This window comes from Taudactylus pleione, unplaced genomic scaffold, assembly GCF_031769625.1.
Source record: "Taudactylus pleione unplaced genomic scaffold, aTauple2 ptg000178l, whole genome shotgun sequence".
Classification (NCBI taxonomy): domain Eukaryota; kingdom Metazoa; phylum Chordata; class Amphibia; order Anura; family Myobatrachidae; genus Taudactylus; species Taudactylus pleione.
In genome coordinates, this window is record NW_028284580.1 from 8,836,969 (window position 1) to 8,852,707 (window position 15,739).

Genomic DNA, 15,739 nt, shown 5'->3' on the forward strand with positions numbered 1-15,739 from the left:
CAGACTTGTTTAAGACTACAATACCTTAACCCTTGTCAGCTGGCTTGATAATGATTGAATGGTGGTTTTGTAATTCTTGTAAAGTTGTCTTTTCTTTTTTTGTCAGGTTATGAGTATGGTTACTGTATTTAATGTGCTCAATATCTTTTTCCACCACTTTTGTGAATGTTTCTATGTGTGGACCTGTTATATGACTGGGGTAAAATGTTGAGTGGGGTTTCAGATTCGTCAGTGTGTTCTGATTTGTGGAGATATTGTTCCTTATCTCTACCAGTGTTATTGTGGAAAAATATTTTTTAAGTGTTAGTTTTCTCTTAAATCTGTATAGATCTAAATATGTTTGAAACTTGCTCATGTCATTTGCTGGGGCAAATTTTAATCATTTTTCCAATATTTTAAGGTGATCATCTGATAGAGGGGTGTCACTAAGGTTGAATATACCTTGTCCTGATGGATTGGGAATGTTCAATTTAGTATTTTTGCTTTTTTCTACTCCCCTGCAGCCTCTTCTAGTGCCTCTAGTTTTCTTTTTCCCATTTTTCTGGTTATATCGAGCATCTTTACAGATCTCTCTACTTGGGGGCATAGATGTTCCCCTAAAAAAAACCCTGTTTGGGGAACACATGTTTGAGGTGTTTCTTTGCGAGTCACTGTGATAGGTATTGTGTTTGTTGGTAAGGGAAAGTCTACTGTATCTTTATCACTGTTGGTCCAACCTTTGTCTATTGATAACCTGGCTAAGTGTTCGTAGTGTATATCTTCTTCTGTTTCATGTATTGAGAAGGATACTTCAGATTCTGAATTATATGTGGAGAATTCAAATGAATGTTCTAGATACAGATCTCTTAATGTAGTTAGGGGGTTTCTTATGATTGTGCAGCTTAGACATATACTGCTGGTACCTTAGGTTGAATTTTTTAAATATCAGTGTAACGCATTTGCAGGAATGTTTTTCAGTAGTATGATGTTTTGTATTTTTTAATGTAGGGTTTGCATTCTTATGTTTAATTGTCCTAGATGATGATTTCTTACTATTGAATTTGTCCCTCAAAATTGTATTTTTCTTAATCTCAATCCATTTTTCTTCTGTTTTGAATACTCTACCTGCTGTCAGGTTTGATAGTGTAATGAATTCTTCATCACCCTTGTATGGTTCTAGAAGGTGATCTAGGGCTGTGATCTCAATGTCTAGGTCATGAAGTTCTTTTGAATGGTAATTGTATAAGCTTATGTGAGCATTCATCAAGAGTGTCATTCCACTTGTTCATAAAATCTTTGTCCTCTTGATTGTGGGTGGGTAGTTCCTTGATATGTAGACCTTTAGGTATTAATTTGTTGTATGTGTACCATTTTAAGGTATGTGTGTCCCACCATATTCTTGTTTCTTAGGTTATTAGTTTTTCTAATTTTAGGAATGTATCACAGAAAGTATCACTATTGTGTTTAGGTCGGGTGCTGGTAGTGAGTTCAGCAAATGCAGTATTTGCCCTATCTTGTATTTGTGTTCTGAGATCTAGTAGTCCCATCTATATCCTCTTGCTGTTGATACCATGTCAGTATAATAGAATCAGAGAATAGTAGAAAAAGGTATCTGCGCACTGAGTAGAGATGATGACACCTGGGATTCGCGAGCTGCTGTGTATGATAGCTGACTCTATCAACATAAATTCAAAACAAACAGATATACACTGCACTCAGCTTAAAAGATCTATGTCCAGAGTGGGATATCAATAATCAATCTTTACTTAGGTATAAAAAGACCTCTGAATATATGACCTTCCTTATTACTGATATTTCCTTATATTGAATAGGATTTGATGATGTGAAGGGTACAACTAGATGTTTCAAGCTATTTGCAGATTCTATGTGCTGAGACTTTATGATATTGCTATCTGCAGATTTCATGTGTGTATATTGTTGAAAATGTTGCCTTACATAGGGAGACAGCAATCCTGTGTGAAATTGTTTTGTATTTGTTTTTTGTTGTTTTTTTGTTTTTTTCATGTTATGCATGTGCAAACATTGATATTGACAATCATATTGGAATAAATCATTGTTGAGATTGTGATATCTGCCTTTTATATAATGTATGTCTTATATGTATAGGTGTTAGTTGGATGATATGTGAAATCCAACTACTTTTAGAATATACTACATTAAAAGTAATATTTTAGAATTTTCTATTTAGGAGTGCTTGCACAGCAGAGTTTCTTTTGTCTTTTCCAACTTACCAAAACTCTTTCCTACCATAGCCAGCTATGGCAGCGGTGTTATTGTACAATTAGTTATGTGCTGCTGGACAAATCTTTGATTTCTCCACAGAAGGCTTTTTCTTACATGCTTGGGCTCTATTTGTTAACATTATTTTTACTAAAATAAAGTGAAAAAGGGTGTTTTCACACCCTTTTCACATTATTTTAGTTTCACCTGTATTTATTACAGGGCAATTGTAGTAGAATTAGTAAAATTCTACTCTAACCCCCAGTATCACTTATTTTTAGTAAAGCAGATCGCATTTCCCATAATTGTAATGGGAAATGTGATCTGTGTGCAAGTTACTAAAAATAAATTGTAAAAAAATACCGGGGGAAGCCCTGTGATAATACCGGGCTCCCACTCTGCTCTAACGGGGAGAGCAGAGGCGGGAGCCGGTACCAGTAATCAGCTATGTGGTCTAAAGAGACCACAAGCTGATTGCTGTAAAAAAAAGAAAAAAAAATTAAACATTTTTTTTTTCACTTACCTGAATCCAGGGACCGGTGATCGGGCCTCCGGTGATGGCTCCTCTCCAGTCAGCTGGTCTCCCACAGTGCACTGGGGCCCGGTCATCAGGTGATCGGGCCCCAGTGCAGTATGGGAGATCACCTGATCAGGAAGCCCAGAGAAGACCACCAGAGGCCAGGAGGATGCAGGTAAGTGTAATGAAGGGAGGGGGGGTCGCGGGGGGGGGAGGGGGGGGTAGCGGGGGTCCGCGATCGCGGGGGCGGGGCTTAGCGCCGGGGGGCGGGGCATAGCATCGGTGGGGGGGTAGTAGCGGTGGTCGGTCGGCGCATGCGCGTGCTCTTAGTTGCGGTATTTTTTCCGAAAATACCGCGACTAGAGTGCGGATGGGATCCGCAGGGACAGAGCTTTATCGCAAGCTCTGTCCCTGCAAGGGATTTATAGTAAATCCCTGTGATATTACCTGAATTCGCAATGCGAATTCACTCGGTAATATCACACTACAATCCGCATTCAATATGCGGATTGTAGTAAATAGAGCCCATGCTGAGAAGGTAGATTACATTTTTAAGGGATATTTTTAATTTATCATTACAGAGGGCTGCTCTAAACTTGATTTTAGGGGAATATTTTAATGGTGTGCCTGATACTGTATTGGATTAATGTAGATCCACTCTTCCTCATTTGGGGTCGGTCTCAAAAAGCATGTGTCTTTTAACTTCTTTACATGTCCTTTGTGATGTTTGGGGATTCATTAACCAAACTGATAGGAAGCATACCTTTCACTCCCAGGTTCATAGATATTTTTCCAGAATCAATTCTCTGTTTGGTGTAAATTTACTAAGAATTGTGTTTGGGCAAGATTAAACACAAACTGTTTCGCATGAAAATTTTCAAATTTGTCCAAACCAAACTCGCAAATTTCCAAAGAATCATGTTTTTCGAAATCGTGTTTTCTGATGGTGTATGTGATTGTGTTTTTTACCTGTGTTCCCTGTGTCTGACCACAGCCAAACACACCCAAACATGCAGCCTGCACAGATCTGTGACTGGCTGCATGTGTGTATTATGTTTTAAATTAAGGTGTCAAAAATATTGAAAAAAATGGTGTGGGGTCCCACCCAAAAGCATAACCAGCCCCGGCTATTTGAGGTTACACTGTTTGAAAATAAATGGGGAACAAAATGTGTAGGAGTCCCCAGCATTTAATGAACCAACACCGGGCTCTGTGAGTCGGTCCTGGTTCTAAAAATACAGGAAAAAATGGTGTTGATGTCCCCCGTATCTTTAGAACCAGCACCAGGCTCCCCTACTGCGTGGGAATGTAATGCTGCAGCTGGGGGACACACTTGAGGGGGTCCCACAGCCAAAGCATTCTCACCCTACACTAGTCAGACCCCCCAATAAAGGGGTCCCCCTCTCCAGTGGACCCCAAGCCTGGGCTGAATGCTGGGGCTATCCCCACATCCCAGCTCAAAGAGCCAAGTGCTGTTTATACTCGAGTCCCTACATAGTTTTTTTTAATTAATCCTTTTTTTTACTTAAAATCTAACAAAAACATTCATGGATTTCACTGTTTTGTGTATGTTTTTGCAAAACACACTGTTTAGGAGGAAATCTATTTGAAAAGTGTATTTTGATGTGAGTTTGCACATTTTACATGCAACTTTGAAAACACGATTCTTAATAAATTTGCGAGTTCTATAGTACTAGAGAATTGGTTTGATGGTGTAATTAGTTGTATTTTTTGTATTTGGCTGTTTGATTCCTCATTGTTCGTCCGTGTTTGACATTAGTATATTTGCGAGTCAAAAAAACAGACTAAACACACCCGAGAATGCAATCTCAACCAAACACGATTCTTAGTAAATTCTTAGTAAATTTACCCCATGTCTGACCATTTTGTTTCCATTGTGGTTATTGCAGATATACACGGTATTGTTGTTTTGGATTACGCACCAATTTCTCTTATCATTCAAACCAAATTACCTATGTGTCCCTTGGGGTCTGGAGATTCTCATCCTTCATTGGCTATTCTGTGCCTTTCCATCAGTTTCCCAAGTCTAACTGGATGCAATTTACTGCTGAAAAATATAGACCATTGTGAGGACCCTGTCCTCTTTTATAAAACCTCTAATTAGGGGTGTGCACCGGATTTCAGAACAGTTCTATAAATCGCATTGCTCACAGATTTTATCATAATCCCTTTCACAATCCCTTTTCGTGTTTTGGTTTTGGATCTGGATATTTCTTCGTGTTTTGGATCTGGATTGGTTTTGCCAAAACCAACCTTTCCGGGTTTTGGTTTTGGTTTTGGATCTGTATTTTTTTGGAAAAAAGCAAAAAAACTGCTAAAATCACAGAATTTGTTTTTGTTTTGTTCCTATGCTATTATTAACCTCAATATCATTTCCACTCATTTCCAGTCTATTCTGAACACCTCACAATATTGTTTTTAGGCCAAAAGGTTGCACCAAGGTAGCCGGATGACTATGCTAAGCGACACAAGTGGGCGGCACAAACACGTGGCCCATCTAGGAGTGGGACTGCAGTGGCAGACAGGATGGCAGTTTGAAAAACTAGCCCCCAAAGAGTACATAATGCAAAGAAAAAAAAGAGGTGCAAGATGGAATTGTCCTTGGGCCCTCCCACCCATCCTTATGTTGTATAAAAAGGACATGCACACTTTAACAAACCAAACATTTCAGCGCCAGAGTCTGCCATATGACTGTGGCTGAAATTATTGGTTTGTTTGGGTCCCCACAAAACAAGCTGGCAATTAATCTGTCCCTGCACAAACTGGCTCTACAGAGGCAAGATGTTGTCCTCATCCTAATCCACCAATTCCTCACCCTCTTCAGTGTTGTGTACATCCTCATCCTCACAGAGTATTAATTTGTCCCCCTTGGAATGCACCACCACAGATCCCTTTGTACTTTTTAGAGGCTGGCCTTCCCGGAAGAATTGATAATTAATTTTGATGAACATCATCTTCTCCACATTTTGTGGAAGCAACTTCCTACGCCTTTCGCTGACAAGGTTCCCGGCTGCACTAAAAACTCTTTCGGAGTACACATTGGAGGGGGGGCAACTTGGGTAAAATAAAGCCAGTTTGAACAGGGGCCTCCAAATTGCCTCTTTTTCCTGCCAGTACAGGTACGGACTGTCTGACATGCCTACTTGGATGCTGTCACCGATGTAATCCTCCACCATTCTGTCAATGGTGACAGCATCATATGTAGTGACAGTAGACAAGTCAGAAATTGTTGGCAGGTCCTTCAGTCCGGACCAGATGTCCAAACTTGGTCCTGCCTGCCCTGCATCATGGCCATTGGGTTGCTTAGGATACCTAAGTTTTTTCCAGCCAGCCCCAGTTTCGGGAGAAAATGAAGAAGGAGCTGTTGACGTGTCACGTTCCGCTTCAGCTGACAGTGTTTTCACCAGCAGGTCTTTGCACCTCTGCAGGCTTGTGTCCACTGGAAAGAGAGACACCACATAAGCTTTAAACCTAGGATCGAGCATGGTGACCAAAATGTAGCGGGCTGATTTCAACAGATTGACCACCCTCGAATCCTGGCAAAGCGAATGAAGGACTTTATCCACAAGACCCACATACTGAGTGGAATCACTCCATTTTAGCTACTCCTTCACTATCTCCAGCTGCTTCTGCAAAAGCCTGATGAGAGGAATGACCTGACAAAGCTGGCAGTGTCTGAACTGACTTCACGTGTGCCAAGGGCTGGAGAACCTTGCACAACACGGAAATCATTCTCCACTGTGCTTGAGTCAGGTGCCTACCCCCTCCTTTGCCTATGTAATAGGTGGAGGTATGGAGGTATAGGCTTGAATGGCCTTTTGCTGCTCCTTCATCCTCTGAAGCATATAGACAGTTTAGTTCCACCGCATTACAACCTCTTGCTTCAGGTGATGGCAGTGCAGGTTCAAGAGTGTTTGCTGGTGCTCCAGTCTTCGGCACGCAGTTGCTGAATGGTGAAAGTGGCCCAAAATTTTTCGGTACACTGAAAGCATCTCCTACACGGCCTTGTCATTTTTAAAAAAATTCTGCACCACCAAATTTATTGTGTGAGCAAAACATGGAATGTGCTGGAATTTTCCTAGATGTAATGCCCGCACAACATTGGTGGCGTTGTCAGATATCACAAATCCCCAGGAGAGTTTAAGTGGGGTAAGCCATTTTGAGATCATTTCGCTCAGTTTCTCTAAGAGGTTGTTGGCGGTGTGCCTCTTACCGAAACCGGTGAAACACAGCATAGCCTGCCTTGGAATGAGCTGGCGTTATTGAGATGCTGCTACTGGTGATGCTGCTGTTGTTGCTGCGTAAGGTGATCCATCTACCCAGTGGGCTGTCACAGTCATATAGTCCTTAGTATGCCCTGTTCCACTTGTCCACATGTCCGTGGTTAAATGGACATTGGGTACAACCAGATTATTTAGGACACTGAGGACACTTTTTCTGATGTCTCTGCACATTCTCAGTATCGCCTGCCTAGTGAAGTGGAAGCTAGACAGGAATTGGTACCGGGGACACACTACCTCCATCAATTGTCTAAATCCCACTGCTCTAATGGCGGATACTGGACGCATGTCTGACACCAACATAGCTGTCAAGGCCTCAGTTATCTGCTTTGCAACAGGATGACTGCTGTCGTACTTCATCCTCCTCACAAAGGACTGTTGGACGGTCAATTGCTTAGTAAAAGAAGTACGGGTGTTCCAACTTCCTCTCTGGGATAATGAACAACTCCCAGCTGCAACAGCAGCAGCGGCAGCAGTAGGCATAGCAATGCAGGAACCTCCAGAGGAATCCCGGATAGGAGAGGGGTCAGTCATGCCAGTGACATGGCCTGTAGGATTACTTCTGATCCTGATTGAGGAAGAAATTGATGAGGAGGGCATTGCTGGTGTGGTTTGCAAGCCCTTGGATACAACAAAACAAAGGGATTTAGGTGTCCCTGAACTGCTTACGGTCTTAGCCACTGTTTCTTGACTTGACAGGTACGTTTTTTGAACGTGCTGCAGGTTACGTATAAGGGAGGATGTTTCTAGGTGGTAAACGTCCTTACCCCTACTTATTACACCTTTACATAAGCTACATATGGCAAGACAGTTGTGCGATTTTGGATGGAAATATTTCCAGACCGAAGAGGTGGATTTTTTGTTCTTCTGCCCAGGCATGATGATGGGCATTTTCATCCCACGGACAACTGTCTTCCCCGGTACCTGATTTAAACAAACCACATCACCATCAGAATCCTCCTCGTCAACTTCCTCCTCAGTGCCAGCTACACCAATATCCTCACAGGGCAGCATACCCCTACACCACACAGAGCAGACCCTGTAAAATTATTTGGATTAATTAAATCACCCCTTTTTATTTGGAGACTGTAGTGAATACACAGCACAGGGCACTGTAGTCCTACACCACACATGGCAGCCCCTGTAAAACATTTTGGACTGAATATACAGCACAGGACCACTGGACTGGACTGATACAGCACAGCAGGTCACCCCCAGACTGATACAGCAGCACAGCACCACTGGACTGGACTGATAAAGCAGGGCAGTTCACCCCCAGACTGATACAGCAGCACAGCACCACTGGACTGGACTGATACAGCAGAGCAGGTACCCCCAGACTGATACAGCAGAGCAGGCCGCTACGCCATGCCACTTTCCCACAGACACTAGAGAGATGCGTCCTCTCGCTACCCTCTCCAGGACTGGAGTGAAGATGGTGGGGTGGGAGGCACAAAATGTGCAAAGTGCAGGTCTTGCGAGAATCCGACACCAGGAAGATGACGTTTGCCTCGTTCCAGGAACCGAGTCTGGCGGATAAACCTGAGCCAGACTCGGTTCCCGGCTCAGATCGGGGGGGGCTTGGGGGGGGTTCGGATTTTGAAATCACGAACCTGCTCATCGCTACCTCTAGTATGATGCTCAAATGCCATATTATTGCCTATCAGCCTGGGAGAAGATGGGAATATTATCTTAAATATGATGATTTGCATGTGGCTATGCAACGGGCTTATGAAACTTATGTATCTGATCTGAATGTTGACCATTTAACACAATATGATTTACAGAAACAGCTTCTGGAGGGTTTTTTTGACTATGCAAAGAATCAATATTACAGTTGGTGTAATAAGGCTGGGTGTTTGCTGGCTACCATGACTAGAATGCATAGTCGGCAACATTATTTCAAAGCGATCATAGATCCGGACTCCTCACTGTGAGTTCTGTCTATCCCTGCAATTCTTACTAAGTTCCATACTTATTATGAGTCCCTTTATGCAGCTGTCCCTAAGCATCCCTCTCCGCACCCTTGCCTGATGGAAAAGGTGCAGTTGCGTTACATACCTCTTCTCAGCAGGAATTTTTGAATAACATCTATTATTTCACAGCTCCATAACAATATATCATCAGGTTCTGGTGGCTTCTCTGGAAAATATAATAAAATTCCAAACCCAACATAGTGCCTATTTTGACATCCCCTTTGTAGGGCATATTCAGGGATCAACTTCCTTTCCAGAATTTGAATAAATTCCATTCTATAGTGATTCCTAATCACTCTAAGAGTCCCTAGTTGGAGGCTTCCTGTAGGCCGAAAATGCAATCCAAATAATCCAAGGTTTTAACATTTTATCCAAAATTATAGCCAATCATCTCCAAACCATTCTGCCTTACATTCTCACCAGCCACCTACTGGGATTCACTCATGGTAGGTTTACAGTGAAAGGGATTCAGATTGCTTTGGCAGCTTTTGTTAAATTAATTGCCTCTCCTCATCCTGGCCTGGGCATGCTACTCTGCATTCTACCCGTAAATGCTGGAATCTTTTTTAGTCACCACTCCTTGCTTTTACCATTAGTTGTAAACCCAGATTTGAAGAAGCCTCTCTGTCTTTTTCTTTGTGGCCTGTATAGGATATTTCTACTCTCCATGCCCTAGTGGGCATTAAAACAACATGGGTTCCCTAGCATATGTGACATTCATGAGACTTATTCTATTCCACCATCTCAGACCTTAAAGTTGTTTGAGGCCCAGCACTATATGAGTTCAGTGAGTCATACCGTTTTTACTCACAATTGGTCTAACCTACTGGACACATTATTGGCCTGCTCTTTGGCTGGACAAAGGCTATCTCCCTTCACTATAGATTATTACATACTCCGATTAACCATACTAAGGGCCTATTTCAGAGATGTAGGACAATGTTTATGCAGTTGAGTGATTATAGGTGATCTGTGCATGTGTGTTAGTCACACTGCACATACGTAAAGCTTCATCTTCATTGGTGCTCACAGTGAGGATACATTTGTAAAGTGATTACCAGACTCTTTGCGAATAGCAATGGTGGGTGGTGACTTAAACGCAGGCATGTCGCGACTGTTTTAGGGCATGTCTCAGCCTGCGACTGATATCCCCAATGCAGTAAAAATGGCTAAGGCATCGAAGTTCCCGCTGCCATTTTTCATGACCATATGGTCACTCAGAAGACTGATTTTTGACTGATCTGCAACCATTGATGCATCTTTGTACGCAGTCAGTTTGATTTGCAAATCCGGCGGTGGGCATCTCCAACAAATCCCTGTGGCTGTGACATTTGCATATTTTCGCACATCCAACGTGCAACAATTCACAGCTGCGGTTGCATTAGTTTACATCTCTGAATAAGGCCCTAAGATACGTATGGTACTATCCTCTTGGTTAGTGTCATCCCCCCCACTTACCATGGACAGGGTTCCGGAAATCTCTCTGGCTCTCATTTGGTCTTGTCATCTAGTATGTACCAAGATATGTATTGTAATATCTATAATGGTTACTTATCTCCTCAACAGATTTCTTATAAGTCTATCTGATTATTCTATGTGTCTCAAATGTAATGCAAGCTGCTTTTTTACGTTGTCTGTGGTAAAGCCCCCTTCACTATTTTTGGAGAAAGGTTGCTCTTTTTGCTTCCACTTGTTTATTATGTTATCTCCCCTCTCTACTGAGTGGGTTGTAATGGGAATACCTCCAGCTTCTATTAGATTTGTAGGAGAAAGTAAAAAGTTGCAGTTAATAGTGTCTGCAGTGGTGAACAGGTGTATATTACATATGTGGGTGCAAAAGGATCCTCCATCTTTGTCCCTATTCAATGCCAAGTTATTATATGCCTTCTTTATGGATTGGTTGGACAATACTTTACATAAAGAGTCTTGAACGGCATTCTTTTTTCAGTTATCTTAGGGTTATATAGATTCTTTGCCTCTAGACTTCAATGTCAAATGTATTGTTCGTTTGGTAGGACTTTGTGGTATGAAACCAGACTGGGGGATCCACCTGTATTGCCAACTGAAACAAATATTAATGTGTTTCTTACCTGTACCGTTTTGATTTCCGTATAAGTTGTGACTGTATCTGCCATGTCTGGATTGGAAAAGATGGGGAAGAGTTTTATGTGCTGTCATAGTAATTCCTTATTTTAATCCTTTACTCTACTGAAAACTCTGTTCCATTTTATGCTAGTGTATGCTTGCCAGTATATGTTTGATTGTTTGTTCTTTGTGCTGAAATAATGGGAAGAAAGGAATAGAATCAATATTAATTTTCAGGGCTGCCATCAGGGGGGACTGCCGGGACTGGAGTCCCGGGCCCGGACACCTGGCAGGAAGTGGGGGACTGCTCCACCCCCCTGTTGTTTCTAGCATTTTTTTTCCCTTTTACGGAGACCATCATTAAGTTGAGCCGGCGGGCACTAGGACACCTCCACGGCTCTAAAAGTCTTGCTCCGGCTGCCCGGGAACACATGCAGGTGCATCTGTGTTCAGGGGCCGGGTCTCAGCAGAGGAGTCACTGAGACAGCACAGCAGCAGATGATAAGTTAAACATGCTGTGCTTGTGAAAGTGGAGGAGAGGAGTACTGGCTGGACATAAACAGAAGAGGGGGCTGGCTGGACACAAACAGAAGAGGGTGCTGGCTGGACAGATAAGGGGACCTGGCTGGACAGATAAGGTGGACAGGTTGGACACATAAGGGGGCCTGGCTGGACACATAAGGGGGCCTGGCTAGACACACACAGAAGGGGGGCTTGTTGGACACATAAGGGGACCTGGCTGGACACACACAGAAGGGGGGCTGGTTGGACACCTAAAGGGACCTGGCTGGACACACACAGAAGGAGGGCTTGTTGGACACATATAGGGGGCTGGCTGGACACACACAGAAAGGGGGCTGGCTGGACACAGAAGGGGGGCTGGATGGACACACAGAGAAGGGGGCCTGGCTGGACACATAAGGGGGCTGGCTGGACACACACAGAAGGGGGGCTGGTTGCACATATAAGGGGCCCTGGCTGGACACACATATAAGGGGGGCTGGCTGTATGTACATGAGGGGTATGGCTGAATGCACATAAGGGGGGCCTGGCTGGATGCACATAAGGAGGGCTGGCTGGACACAGAAAGGGGGGCTGGCTGGACGCACATAAGGTGAGATTAGCTGGACGCACATAAGAGGGCAGGCTTGATATTTTTGGGCCAATTTTTTTTTGAAGGAATAAGGTAGTGGGGGAAGGGGGGCCCTGCCAATGTTATCAGTCCCAGGTCCCACAATATCTGATGGTAGCCTTGTTAATATTAAGGAAACATCAATTTAACCTCAAATAATGATGACTGGTGCATTGTTCTAAGTAAATGCTCCAGACAAATATTCATTTTTACACAATTCTGGTTTAGGACCTGATTCAGAAGTGGACACAATGCTGATACTTATGCAGTTGAGCAATTATCGATGTTCTGTGCATGCATCAAGTTTCATTATCGATGTCACTCGCAGTGAGGATTTATCCGCAAAGTGATTGGCAGGCAGGGGCTATTTGTGGGTGACAACGAGGGGCGGTGACTCAAACCCGGATGTGACAATTTTGGCTGAGTGTCTTATATGCAGTAAAAATAGCACTGGAGTATCAATTCCCGCAGCCATTCTGCGCAACTATAGGTTACTCGGAAGGCCAACTATCGACTGATTTGTTAACAGATGATGGTGGTCATCTCAGTACAAATGCTGTGACATTTGCATGTTTTTGCACAGCCACTGCGTACAAATTAACAGCAGCTGCAGCATTAGTGTACATCTCTGAATCAGGCCTTAAATCAACTAATATCATAGACAACAGAGATGAGCAAAGACATCATGTGGAGTCTCTATGCTTCTAATGTTATAAGGAGTCTATCACTTTATAATAATTAACCATAATAATAAACCTCTTAACGAACTTATCATACTAAAAATAAAGACACTGAGACAACTGCATTGGATTAAAGGTCGCAGCTTTTATTAATTGAATGAGCAGATTTTAATGTCTAAGCGGGTGGCCAAAAAGACACTCCAAAACACTTAGCTCTAGTAAAATACTTCTACTAAATTAGGGTGTGACTAGCATGCCCTCCCCCCCTTTAGGCACTGCATATGCTGTGAAGGACTCACCACAATTACTCAGGCACAGTCCAAACACTTCCTTAAAGTACAGTGCCCAGGTACCCAAGCATAGTTAGGACACCATCCTTCAAAAAGGTAGGTGCACTACAGTTACCTTTTACTCCACATGTGGCCGCTGGTTTGTAGTGCCTTCCCACCTAGCTCAGCCTTGTCTGTTTGAATGTTAAAATTAGATTTAAAATATCAAATGAAAATAATCTTTTCTTTTGAGCTGATACAATTAAATCACTGATAATTTTAATTACCCCTGCAAACCCTTGTACTCAAATTTCATCATCTTATGTTGAGCCAACAGTATCAGTACAATAAAAAAAATCAAAACTGCCCCTAGCTCATTTGCATAATCTTATGTTGAATGATTCTAGATATATTCACTGTGGTTGGTTGGAGCAGATTGCATTCATTTATTTAAGAAATTATATCAATCTATTCCCATCCTTTCTCATTAAAAAGAAAATGGTGGTTGACAGACCTACCATTTTGTTCATCTGAAGAGCAGGGCCTTCCTACCTATAAATCTGTCTGTTATTACCCAGTTTTGTTCTATTAATGTTTACAATTGTAAAGCACAACGGAATATGCTGCGCTATATAAGAAACTGTTAATAAATAAATAAGGGAAACTAAAGTTCAAGGTCAGCACTGTTTTAACTGGTGCTCTCAACATCTTTGGACTTTGGGTAGACTAAATTGTGCAGATTTGTAAAAGTAATGCATGTCACTAGCATTGCAACCTCATCTTACTTTTTTTGTATATTACAATTTATAATTATAAATAATAAAGTTTAAATATTTTTAAAATTATATATCTAGAGGAGGTGCAGTGTCCCACTATTTTTGTGAATTCTGTTGTAAAAAAAAATATCACTGTGTACAAATCTGTATAGAATTACCATGATTTTTAGTGTTATTGTCCAGTCCATTGGTGTCTGTTTGTTTGGTGAATAACCAAAGTGCAAGATCAGCACTGTTTCAATGGCCCCATCTATATCTTTGTAAAATAGAGGGGGGTGCACTCTCAGTGCACAAAATAAATTCCTGCTGCCTGTGCAAAAGAAAAATAAAGATGACTCATATAAATGCCTTGGATTATTAGAAAATGTTAAATATTGGAATATGGAGACTGAGGTTAAAAGTTCATAGTCACTCATAGATTCTTTACTCCACAGGGACCTTCCTATTGTTCTCAGGCTTAATGTTGTCTCTCAAGATTTCCAATGTAGGAAGTACCACTCCCAATGCATATATAGGAAAATAGAGAGAAAAACAATATAGCATAAAACCTTTTATTAATACAAGAAAAATCACAGGTGCCAAAAATACACCCTTACCAGATGCGCTGTGAGACAAACAGGGCCTCAAATCAAGCAGTGGTTTTAAATAAACCCGGGTACACCACCAGCCAGAATGTTGTTCCTCCTTGTGCGTCACAGGATAGTTGTAATGTTCCCCTTTACCAACATGTTTCGACCATCCTGTGGTCTTTATCAAGGTATAGGGGAGTTCTAAATTAACTGGTATTTATACCAGTGTTAATCAATCACACAGTTATCACATGACATTCATTAACAATGCAGTATGACAATACATTATAATATATATATATATATATATATATATATAAAAAAAGGTATTTGTAGATAAATAAAAACAAGTAGGGTATGTTTTCCTTACAGTACAAAGAGAAAATGACATTTGAAATGATCCCTCATTATCCTCCTGCTGCCTACCCACTATTCAGAGAAAACAAGTAACACCACACTCGAACAATAATTACTGAAAACAAAGGTACTCTAAAAGTGATGGCGCTGGTACAGAAAGAATAATCCAGCATCACATAATCAATGATACAATACAATGAACATTATTTGAAAGATACTCAATCCTTTAAAAACTGTAGAAGCATATTTCAATCAAAATAATTCTTGAGTAGTTGATAGAGGACCCTCAGTATTTTTCATATATCAGAGGAACATTCATATGTTGAGAAAACAAAATTATACAGAAACAATATTGCACATTCATGTATTCATATTGGTGAATGATAAAAAACATAAAAGTGCCCAATAATCATAGATAGGGTTACATACCCCATTCATATGGCTGTGGATATACACCCTGTATATAAAGGTGTCTTTAGAATCTCTTCCACTGGTGAAGAAGAGGTCTCAAACATATAGATGTAATGATCACACCTTAGTGAGCAAAAGAAGTGGAGGGCATACCCTACTGACTTTATCCTGATGATAAGACAAACCTATAATGGTTTCTTTTCCAAATAGACATTTCTTAGATCCCGACAAAAGGTGAATTCTTATACTACTTTCCAAAAGATAGACAAGTAGCTCCTTTTTGAATATTTATTGAGTAAAACCTTTAACACAGTTCCTGGATGTATAGTTCCAATTACTGGAACTGTGGACTTTGTATGATCCAGACCTCCAGAGAAAGTATTTGAACAGCTTAAGAGTCCATCCAATGTCAACTGTGCACCCACCACCAACGCGTTTCGATTCCA